Below are 12,726 nucleotides of genomic sequence, written 5' to 3'. Positions count from 1 at the left end.
AAACCAGGAAATGGCCCTTACTTCATCAGCTGGCTTCTCTGCTGTCTCCCTCTTCAGAAACTGTACGACAGCATCAGGAACGAGGCCCTTTAAAATCCCAGAGGATGATGGGAACGACCTGACTCACACCTTCTTCAACCCCGACAGGGAGGGATGGCTCCTCAAACTGGGTGAGACACCCAACAACATGGTCATGATATCATTTAGCTGACCTCTTAAACACTGTTGCTCCTTGGGGAGCTCCGCCTTCACAGATATCCAGAGATGTTATTAGCTGATTTACAACTCACACCTGGAACATTAAAAGCCAGCACCTACCCTTTCCTGTTCGACTCTGTAGTCTAGTGGAGCAAACCAACAGTAGGATGCAGTCTAGGTAGTAAACAGACAAAAGCCGTAGCATATCTACAGTATGTCAGATGTGTGTGTTTGGTTGGTCAGGAGGCAGAGTGAAGACGTGGAAGAGGAGATGGTTCATCCTGACTGACAACTGCCTCTACTACTTTGAGTTCACCACTGTAAGTCTCTACTACTTTGAGTTCACCACTGTAAGTCTCTACTACTTTGAGTTCACCACTGTAAGTCTCTACTACTTTGAGTTCACCACTGTAAGTCTCTACTACTTTGAGTTCACCACTGTAAGTCTCTACTACTTTGAGTTCACCACTGTAAGTCTCTACTACTTTGAGTTCACCACTGTAAGTCTCTACTACTTTGAGTTCACCACTGTAAGTCTCTACTACTTTGAGTTCACCACTGTAAGTCTCTACTACTTTGAGTTCACCACTGTAAGTCTCTACTACTTTGAGTACACCACTGTAAGTCTCTACTACTTTGAGTGCACCACTGTAAGTCTCTACTACTTTGAGTTCACCACTGTAAGTCTCTACTACTTTGAGTACACCACTGTAAGTCTCTACTACTTTGAGTTCACCACTGTAAGTCTCTACTACTTTGAGTTCACCACTGTAAGTCTCTACTACTTTGAGTTCACCACTGTAAGTCTCTAATACTTTGAGTACACCACTGTAAGTCTCTACTACTTTGAGTTCACCACTGTAAGTCTCTACTACTTTGAGTTCACCACTGTAAGTCTCTACTACTTTGAGTTCACCACTGTAAGTCTCTGCTACTTTGAGTACACCACTGTAAGTCTCTGCTATTTTGAATTCACCACTGTAAGTCTCTGCTATTTTGAGTTCACCACTGTAAGTCTCTGCTATTTTGAATTCACCACTGTAAGTCTCTGCTATTTTGAGTACACCACTGTAAGTCTCTGCCACTTTGAGTACACCACTGTAAGTCTCTGCTACTTTGAGCACACCACTGTAAGTATCTGCTACTTTGAGTACACTACTGTAAGTCTCTGCTACTTTGAGTAATACCTCACTGTAAGCCCCTACTACTTTTGAGTACACCACTGTAAGTCTCTAAGCATTTCTGAGTACACCACTGTATGTCTCTACTACTTTGGAGTACACCACTGTAAGTTCTGCTACTTTGAGTACACCACTGTAAGTCTCTACTACTTTGAGTACACCACTGTAAGTCTCTACTGTTTTGAGTACACCACTGTGTCTCTGCTACTTGAGTACACCACTGTAAGTCTCAGTACTTGAGTACACCACTGTAGGTCTCAGCTTTGAGTACACCACTGTAAGTCTCTGCGCTTTGAGTACACCACTGTAAGTCTCGCTACTTTGAGTACACCACTGTAAGTCTCTACTACTTTGAGTACACCACTGTAAGTCTCTACTACTTTGAGTACACCACTGTAAGTCTCTACTACTTTGAGTACACCACTGTAAGTCTCTACTTACTTTGAGTACACCACTCTAAGTCTCTGCTACTTTGAGTACACCACTGTAAGTCTCTACTACTTTGAGTACACCACTGTAAGCCTTTACTACTTTGAGTACACCAATAAGTCTCATTTACTTTGAGTACACCACTGTAAGTCTCTACTACTTTGAGTACACCACTGTAAGTACCTATTTTGAGTACACCACTGTAAGTCTCTACTACTTTGAGTACACCACTGTAAGTCTCTACTACTTTTAGTACACCATCGTAAGTACCGGTTTATACCACTGTAAGTCTCATTACTTTGAGTACACCATTGTAAGTCTCTCCTACCTGTCATCTCTATGTCCATCCTTCTCTCCATCTCACTGACCCCTTTCAATACCTCTCCATTCCTCCCTCATATGTTCATCTACATCTCTCATCACCTTCTCCTTCCTTCCTTTCTAACTTCCCTATTGATTTTCATCCCTCCATCTCTTCCCCGCCCAATGAAAACATTCCCTCTGCATCGGTTATATCCCTCCATCTCTTCCCCGCCCAATGAAAACATTTCCTCCATCTCTTCCCCTCTCTAAACACCTTCCTCTAACCTCCCCTCTCTCTACAGGACAAGGAGCCCAGAGGCATCATCCCTCCCTCTCTAAACTCCTCTCTCTAACCTCACCTCTCTCTACAGGAAGGATCCCAGAGACATCATCCCTCCCTCTCTAAACACCTTCCTCTAACCTCCCCTCTCTCTACAGGACAAGGAGCCCAGAGACATCATCCCTCCCTCTCTAAACACCTTCCTCTAACCTCCCCTCTCTCTACAGGACAAGGAGCCTAGAGGCATCATCCCTCCCTCTCTAAACACCTTCCCTCTAACCTCCCCTCTCTCTACAGGACAGGGAGCCCAGAGACATCATCCCTCCCTCTCTAAACACCTTCCTCTAACCTCACCTCTCTCTACAGGACAGGGAGCCCAGAGACATCATCCCTCCCTCTCTAAACACCTTCCTCTAACCTCACCTCTCTCTACAGGACAGGGAGCCCAGAGACATCATCCCTCCCTCTCTAAACACCTTCCTCTAACCTCACCTCTCTCTACAGGACAAGGAGCCCAGAGACATCATCCCTCCCTCTCTAAACACCTTCCTCTAACCTCACCTCTCTACAGGACAAGGAGCCCAGAGACATCATCCCTCCCTCTCTAAACACCTTCCTCTAACCTCACCTCTCTCTACAGGACAAGGAGCCCAGAGACATCATCCCTCCCTCTCTAAACACCTTCCTCTAACCTCACCTCTCTCTACAGGACAAGGAGCCCAGAGGCATCATCCCTCCCTCTCTAAACTCCTCTCTCTAACCTCACCTCTCTCTACAGGACAGGGAGCCCAGAGACATCATCCCTCCCTCTCTAAACTCCTCTCTCTAACCTCACCTCTCTCTACAGGAAGGAGCCCAGAGGCATCATCCCTCCCTCTCTAAACTCCTTCCTCTAACCTCACCTCTCTCTACAGGACAAGGAGCCCAGAGACATCATCCCTCCCTCTCTAAACTCCTCTCTCTAACCTCACCTCTCTCTACAGGACAAGGAGCCCAGAGGCATCATCCCTCCCTCTCTAAACTCCTCTCTCTAACCTCACCTCTCTCTACAGGACAGGGAGCCCAGAGACATCATCCCTCCCTCTCTAAACTCCTCTCTCTAACCTCACCTCTCTCTACAGGACAGGGAGCCCAGAGACATCATCCCTCCCTCTCTAAACTCCTCTCTCTAACCTCACCTCTCTCTACAGGAAGGAGCCCAGAGGCATCATCCCTCCCTCTCTAAACACCTTCCTCTAACCTCACCTCTCTCTACAGGACAAGGAGCCCAGAGACATCATCCCTCCCTCTCTAAACACCTTCCTCTAACCTCACCTCTCTCTACAGGAAGGAGCCCAGAGGCATCATCCCTCCCTCTCTAAACACCTTCCTCTAACCTCACCTCTCTCTACAGGAAGGAGCCCAGAGGCATCATCCCTCCCTCTCTAAACACCTTCCTCTAACCTCACCTCTCTCTACAGGACAGGGAGCCCAGAGACATCATCCCTCCCTCTCTAAACACCTTCCTCTAACCTCACCTCTCTCTACAGGACAAGGAGCCCAGAGACATCATCCCTCCCTCTCTAAACACCTTCCTCTAACCTCACCTCTCTCTACAGGACAGGGAGCCCAGAGACATCATCCCTCCCTCTCTAAACACCTTCCTCTAACCTCACCTCTCTCTACAGGAAGGAGCCCAGAGACATCATCCCTCCCTCTCTAAACACCTTCCTCTAACCTCCCTCTCTCTACAGGACAAGGAGCCCAGAGACATCATCCCTCCCTCTCTAAACACCTTCCTCTAACCTCACCTCTCTCTACAGGACAGGGAGCCCAGAGACATCATCCATCCCTCTCTAAACACCTTCCTCTAACATCACCTCTCTCTACAGGACAGGGAGCACAGAGACATCATCCCTCCCTCTCTAAACACCTTCCTCTAACCTCACCTCTCTCTACAGGAAGGAGCCCAGAGACATCATCCCTCCCTCTCTAAACTCCTCTCTCTAACCTCACCTCTCTCTACAGGACAAGGAGCCCAGAGACATCATCCCTCCCTCTCTAAACTCCTCTCTCTAACCTCACCTCTCTCTACAGGACAGGGAGCCCAGAGACATCATCCATCCCTCTCTAAACACCTCTCTCTAACCTCACCTCTCTCTACAGGACAGGGAGCCCAGAGACATCATCCCTCCCTCTCTAAACACCTTCCTCTAACCTCCCCTCTCTCTACAGGACAAGGAGCCCAGAGGCATCATCCCTCCCTCTCTAAACTCCTCTCTCTAACCTCACCTCTCTCTACAGGAAGGATCCCAGAGACATCATCCCTCCCTCTCTAAACACCTTCCTCTAACCTCCCCTCTCTCTACAGGACAAGGAGCCCAGAGACATCATCCCTCCCTCTCTAAACACCTTCCTCTAACCTCCCCTCTCTCTACAGGACAAGGAGCCTAGAGGCATCATCCCTCCCTCTCTAAACACCTTCCTCTAACCTCCCCTCTCTCTACAGGACAAGGAGCCCAGAGACATCATCCCTCCCTCTCTAAACACCTTCCTCTAACCTCACCTCTCTCTACAGGAAGGAGCCCAGAGCCATCATCCCTCCCTCTCTAAACACCTTCCTCTAACCTCACCTCTCTCTACAGGACAGGGAGCCCAGAGACATCATCCCTCCCTCTCTAAACACCTTCCTCTAACCTCCCCTCTCTCTACAGGACAGGGAGCCCAGAGACATCATCCCTCCCTCTCTAAACACCTTCCTCTAACCTCACCTCTCTCTACAGGACAGGGAGCCCAGAGACATCATCCCTCCCTCTCTAAACACCTTCCCTCTAACCTCACCTCTCTCTACAGGACAGGGAGCCCAGAGACATCATCCCTCCCTCTCTAAACACCTTCCTCTTAACCTCCTCTCTCTACAGGACAAGGAGCCTAAGAGAGATCATCCCTTCCCTTTCTAAATGGCTCTTCCTCTAACTCTCACTTTCTACAGGACAAGGAGCCATGATGCATCATCCTCCTCTCAAACACCCTCTCCTCTAACCTCACTCCTCTACAGGACAGGGAGCCCAGAGGCATCATCCCTCCTCTCTAAACACCTTCCTCTTAACCTCACTCTCTACAGGACAAGGAGCTCAGAGACATCATCCCTCCCTTCTAACACCTTTCCTCTAACCTCACCTCTACAGGGACAGGGAGCCCAGAGATACCATCCTCCCTCTCTAAACACCTTTCCTAACCTCACTTTCTCTACAGGAAGGAGCCCAGACATCATCCCTCCCTCTCTAAACACCTTCCTCTAACTCACCTTCTACAGGACAGGAGCCCAGAGACATCATCCATCCTTCCTCTAAACACCTTCCTCTAACCTCACCTCTACAGGACAAGGAGCCCAGAGACATCATCCTCCTCTCTAAACTCCTCTCCTAACCTCCTCTACAGGACAAGGAGCCTAGAGGCATCATCCCTTTGGAGAACCTGTGTGTGAGAGAGGTGGTGTATGCACGCAAACCGGTAAGAATACACACAATTTTTAGACACTCATCCTTCAAATCAAATCAAATGTTATTTGTCACATACACATGGTTAGCAGATGTTAATGCGAGTGTAGCGAAATGCTTGTGCTTCTAGTTCCGAGAATGCAGTAATAACCAACAAGTAATCTAGCTAACAATTCCAAAACTACTACCTTATAGACACAAGTGTAAGGGGATAAAGAATATGTACATAAAGATATATGAATGAGTGATGGTACAGAGCGGCATAGGCAAGATACAGTAGATGGTATCGAGTACAGTATATACATATGAGATGAGTATGTAAACAAAGTGGCATAGTTAAAGTGGCTAGTGATACATGCATTACATAAAGATGCAGTAGATGATATAGAGTACAGTATATACGTATACATATGAGATGAATAATGTAGGGTATGTAAACATTATATTAGGTTTAAAGTGGCTAGTGATATATTTTACATCATTTCCCATCAATTCCCATTATTAAAGTGGCTGGAGTTGAGTCAGTGTGTTGGCAGCAGCCACTCAATGTTAGTGGTGGCTGTTTAACAGTGTGATGGCCTTGAGATAGAAGCTGTTTTTCAGTCTCTCGGTCCCAGCTTTGATGCACCTGTACTGACCTCCCCTTCTGGGTGATAGCGGGGTGAACAGGCAGTGGCTCGGGTGGTTGTTGTCCTTGATGATCTTTATGGCCTTCCTGTGACATCGGGTGGTGTAGGTGTCCTGGAGGGCAGGTAGTTTGCCCCCGGTGATGCGTTGTGCAGACCTCACTACCCTCTGGAGAGCCTTACGGTTGAGGGCGGAGCAGTTGCCGTACCAGGCGGTGATACACCTCGACAGGATGCTCTCGATTGTGCATCTGTAGAAGTTAGTGAGTGCTTTTGGTGACAAGCCGAATTTCTTCAGCCTCCTGAGGTTGAAGAGGCGCTGCTGCACCTTCTTCACGATGCTGTCTGTGTGAGTGGACCAATTCAGTTTGTCTGTGATGTGTACGCCAAGGAACTTAAAACTTACTACCCTCTCCACTACTGTTCCATCGATGTGGATAGGGGGGTGTTCCCTCTGCTGTTTCCTGAAGTCCACAATCATCTCCTTAGTTGTGTTGACGTTGAGTGTGGTTATTTTCCTGACACCACACTCCGAGGGCCATCACCTCCTCCCTGTAGGCCGTCTCGTCGTTGTTGGTAATCAAGCCTACCACTGTTGTGTCGTCTGCAAACTTGATGATTGAGTTGGAGGCGTGCGTGGCCACTCAGTCGTGGGTGAATAGGGAGTACAGGAGAGGGCTCAGAACGCACCCTTGTGGGGCCCCAGTGTTGAGGATCAGCGGGGTGGAGATGTTGTTGCCTACCCTCACCACCTGGGGGCGGCCCGTCAGGAAGTCCAGTACCCAGTTGCACAGGGCGTGGTCGAGACCCAGGGTCTTGATTGCTCCTGTCTGTTTCTCTGTGTTCCTCAGTACTGTCTGGAGCTGTATAACCCCAACAGCAGGGGTCAGAAGATCAAGGCGTGTAAGACAGAGACAGACGGCAGAGTGGTGGAGGGGAAACACCAGTCGTACATGATCTGTGCCGCTACCGCTGAGGAACGAGACACATGGATAGAGAGCATCAGGTACTACGCATGGAAGAACACACTGGTGGGAGGAGCTACAGGAGAATACACACACGCCAGTGGGGGCTGGCGGGAGGAGCTATAGGAGGATGAGGTCATTGTATTGGATGGAATGGCATATATGGAACGGAGTCAAAGATGTGGTTCCCATGTGTTTTGATGTGTTTGATACCGTTCAATTTATTCCATTCCAGCCATTACAATGAGCCCATCCTCCTATAGCTCCTCCCAGTTCCACCACACACACACACACACACACACACACTAACACACACACACACACACACACACACACACACACATACACAACATAGTGACTAGGGTCTGGCTTCAATGATGGACTCTTTTGGCAGAGAGCAACTATGTCACTGCCTACAAGAACATTTGAAAAATTCCTGGAACTCTCCTGACCAATCAGGATGCAGACATTCCAGAACGTCGCGATTCAAAACCAAAGTTTGCAGGCAAAACCTTTGCAGTGGTTTTAGTGAAGGTAGTTCGCCACTCGTTAAAAAAGAACCTCTGTGGTCTCCATCTTACCAACTATGATTTAGTATTTGGTGTAAGCGGTAGAGCAGTGACCTAGGCAGTGATGTACTGTAGTTCCTCTATGGTGCCTCGGCTGGGCTTTTAGAGGCTACACACGCAGTCACAACACCATTAACAACTCACCATCCTGATATCTCACCTTACAGAGCCAGCATCACCAAGGACCCCTTCTATGACCTGGTGTCGGTGCGTAAGAAGAAGGTGATCAACCAGGCTCCCCAAGACTGAGACAGGACAGCACCCCCTGTGGATCAATCACAGTACTGCATCACAGAGGGAGATGGAACCCCTTCAGCAAATAGTACAATCAATAGACTTAGGTTCAGGTTCAGTTGAACTGACTAAGCATTGGGAACCTGGACACTTTCAACAGTGAGAATGAGGACCTTCTACCTTAAAAAGGAATTAGAAATGAACTTTTGTCATGATGAGAATTGAGGGATAATTAGTTTTGTTGCAAGAAGAGTTTCTGAGAAGACTGCTGGGGACTGATTTGGACTTTTATCTGGATTAAACGGGTGGAACTGTGTACTGTCTGGAAGAGGGACTTCTCCTTTTCAACCACCACCGTGTCAAAGGACTTCCTTCTTACCCTGTGAGATGAAATACTGTCATTGTCAACAGCTGTCAACGTGACCTGTACATACTGTTTGTTGAGGTGGTGACAGAAGCGAAGCCAAGAGAGCGGTTGCTCATGTACATACTGCAGATAGATACGACCTCAAGCATGGCTGATTCCACCTACTGTCCTTGTATGACTCTTTGACTGTGTCCCAAATGGTGCCCTATTCTCTATACAGTGCACTACTTTCCACCAGAGCCTTATGGACCCTGGTCAAAAGTGGTGCACTAAATAGGGAACAGGGTGCCATTTGAGATGCTGTTATAAGACCTCTGTGTCTGGTTTATCATACCTGTTCTATGTACTGGATGTACATCATGCTAATAGATACCACCTCGACCGTTGCTGGCTTCGCCTAACTGTACTGGGGCGGCAGGTAGCCTAGTGGTTAAGAGTATTGGGCCAGTAGCCACGAGGCCGCTGGTTCGAATCCCGAGCCTCCTCGGTGAAAAACTGTTGATGTGCCCTTGAGCAAGGCGCATGACCCATAATGCTCCTGTAAATTGCTCTGGATAAGAGAGTCTGTTAAATGACTGACATGTATTTGTCTCTGCATGCTAATACTGTGGAGAGGATCTCTGAGTCGCCTGGTTATTGTATCTGTTCTGTGTCAATAGATGAGACTGCATTGGTTAGAGAGAGAAACCATCACATCTCACCAGGAAGTCAACACAGTATTTATAGCACAGAGGTGAATAGAGATAGCATACAAACAACTCTTCTGTCACTGTCATGCCACACAAGCACCAAAGACACACACACAACCTGGGAGTACACATACACAACCTGGGAGTACACATACACAACCTGGGAGTACACATACAGAACCTGGGAGTACACACACACAACCTGGGAGTACACATACAGAACCTGGGAGTACCCCCACACAACCTGGGAGTACACATACACAACCTGGGAGTACACATACAGAACCTGGGAGTACACACTCACAACCTGGGAGTACACATACACAACCTGGGAGTACCCCCACACAACCTGGGAGTACACATACACAACCTGGGAGTACACATACACAACCTGGGAGTACACATACAGAACCTGGGAGTACACACACACAACCTGGGAGTACACATACAGAACCTGGGAGTACCCCCACACAACCTGGGAGTACACATACACAACCTGGGAGTACACATACAGAACCTGGGAGTACACACTCACAACCTGGGAGTACACATACACAACCTGGGAGTACCCCCACACAACCTGGGAGTACACATACACAACCTGGGAGTACACATACACAACCTGGGAGTACACATACAGAACCTGGGAGTACACACACACAACCTGGGGAGTACACATACAGAACCTGGGAGTACCCCCACACAACCTGGGAGTACACATACACAACCTGGGAGTACACATACAGAACCTGGGAGTACACACTCACAACCTGGGAGTACACATACACAACCTGGGAGTACCCCCACACAACCTGGGAGTACACATACACAACCTGGGAGTACACATACACAACCTGGGAGTACATATACAGAACCTGGGAGTACACACACACAACCTGGGAGTACACATACACAACCTGGGAGTACACATACACAACCTGGGAGTACATATACACAACCTGGGAGTACACACACACAACCTGGGAGTACACATACACAACCTGGGAGTACACACACACAACCTGGGAGTACACATACACAACCTGGGAGTACACATACACAACCTGGGAGTACACATACACAACCTGGGAGTACACACACACAACCTGGGAGTACACATACACAACCTGGGAGTACATATACACAACCTGGGAGTACACACACACAACCTGGGAGTACACATACACAACCTGGGAGTACATATACAGAACCTGGGAGTACACACACACAACCTGGGAGTACACATACACAACCTGGGAGTACACATACACAACCTGGGAGTACATATACAGAACCTGGGAGTACACATACAGAACCTGGGAGTACACATACAGAACCTGGGAGTACACACACACAACCTGGGAGTACATATACAGAACCTGGGAGTACATATACACAACCTGGGAGTACACACACAGAAACTGGGAGTACACACACAACCTGGGAGTACACACACACAACCTGGGAGTACATATACAGAACCTGGGAGTACACACACACAACCTGGGAGTACATATACACAACCTGGGAGTACACACACACAACCTGGGAGTACACATACACAACCTGGGAGTACACACACACAACCTGGGAGTACACATACACAACCTGGGAGTACACATACAGAACCTGGGAGTACACATACACAACCTGGGAGTACATATACACAACCTGGGAGTACACATACACAACCTGGGAGTACATATACACAACCTGGGAGTACACATACACAACCTGGGAGTACACATACAGAACCTGGGAGTACACATACACAACCTGGGAGTACACATACACAACCTGGGAGTACATATACACAACCTGGGAGTACACATACACAACCTGGGAGTACATATACACAACCTGGGAGTACACACACACAACCTGGGAGTACACATACACAACCTGGGAGTACACATACACAACCTGGGAGTACACACACACAACCTGGGAGTACAAATACACAACCTGGGAGTACACACACACAACCTGGGAGTACACATACACAACCTGGGAGTACACATACACAACCTGGGAGTACACACACACAACCTGGGAGTACACATACACAACCTGGGAGTACCCCCACACAACCTGGGAGTACACATACACAACCTGGGAGTACATATACACAACCTGGGAGTACACACACACAACCTGGGAGTACATATACAGAACCTGGGAGTACACACACACAACCTGGGAGTACACATACACAACCTGGGAGTACATATACAGAACCTGGGAGTACACATACAGAACCTGGGAGTACACACACACAACCTGGGAGTACATATACAGAACCTGGGAGTACATATACACAACCTGGGAGTACACACACAGAAACTGGGAGTACACACACAACCTGGGAGTACACATACACAACCTGGGAGTACCCCCACACAACCTGGGAGTACACATACACAACCTGGGAGTACACATACACAACCTGGGAGTACACACACACAACCTGGGAGTACACATACACAACCTGGGAGTACCCCCACACAACCTGGGAGTACACATACACAACCTGGGAGTACACATACACAACCTGGGAGTACATATACAGAACCTGGGAGTACACACACACAACCTGGGAGTACACATACACAACCTGGGAGTACACATACACAACCTGGGAGTACATATACACAACCTGGGAGTACACACACACAACCTGGGAGTACACATACACAACCTGGGAGTACACACACACAACCTGGGAGTACACATACACAACCTGGGAGTACACATACACAACCTGGGAGTACACATACACAACCTGGGAGTACACACACACAACCTGGGAGTACACATACACAACCTGGGAGTACATATACACAACCTGGGAGTACACACACAACCTGGGAGTACACATACACAACCTGGGAGTACATATACAGAACCTGGGAGTACACACACACAACCTGGGAGTACACATACACAACCTGGGAGTACACATACACAACCTGGGAGTACAAATACAGAACCTGGGAGTACACATACAGAACCTGGGAGTACACATACAGAACCTGGGAGTACACACACACAACCTGGGAGTACATATACAGAACCTGGGAGTACATATACACAACCTGGGAGTACACACACAGAAACTGGGAGTACACACACAACCTGGGAGTACACACACACACAACCTGGGAGTACATATACAGAACCTGGGAGTACACACACACAACCTGGGAGTACATATACACAACCTGGGAGTACACACACACAACCTGGGAGTACACATACACAACCTGGGAGTACACACACACAACCTGGGAGTACACATACACAACCTGGGAGTACACATACAGAACCTGGGAGTACACATACACAACCTGGGAGTACATATACACAACCTGGGAGTACACATACACAACCTGGGAGTACATATACA

The 12,726-nt window shown here is 48.2% G+C and overlaps 1 pseudogene; it reads left to right on the top strand.

Annotated features, from left to right (window-relative positions):
* The window catches only part of LOC135535705 (cytohesin-4-like), a 17,366-nt pseudogene extending 8,118 nt beyond the window's left edge, over positions 1-9,248 (top strand).
* Positions 9,249-12,726: the final 3,478 nt, after the last annotated feature.

This window comes from Oncorhynchus masou, unplaced genomic scaffold (genome assembly GCF_036934945.1).
Source record: "Oncorhynchus masou masou isolate Uvic2021 unplaced genomic scaffold, UVic_Omas_1.1 unplaced_scaffold_5031, whole genome shotgun sequence".
Taxonomy (NCBI): Eukaryota; Metazoa; Chordata; class Actinopteri; order Salmoniformes; family Salmonidae; genus Oncorhynchus; species Oncorhynchus masou.
Note: the sequence above shows the minus strand (reverse complement) of the source record. Positions and strands in the feature narration are given on the sequence as shown.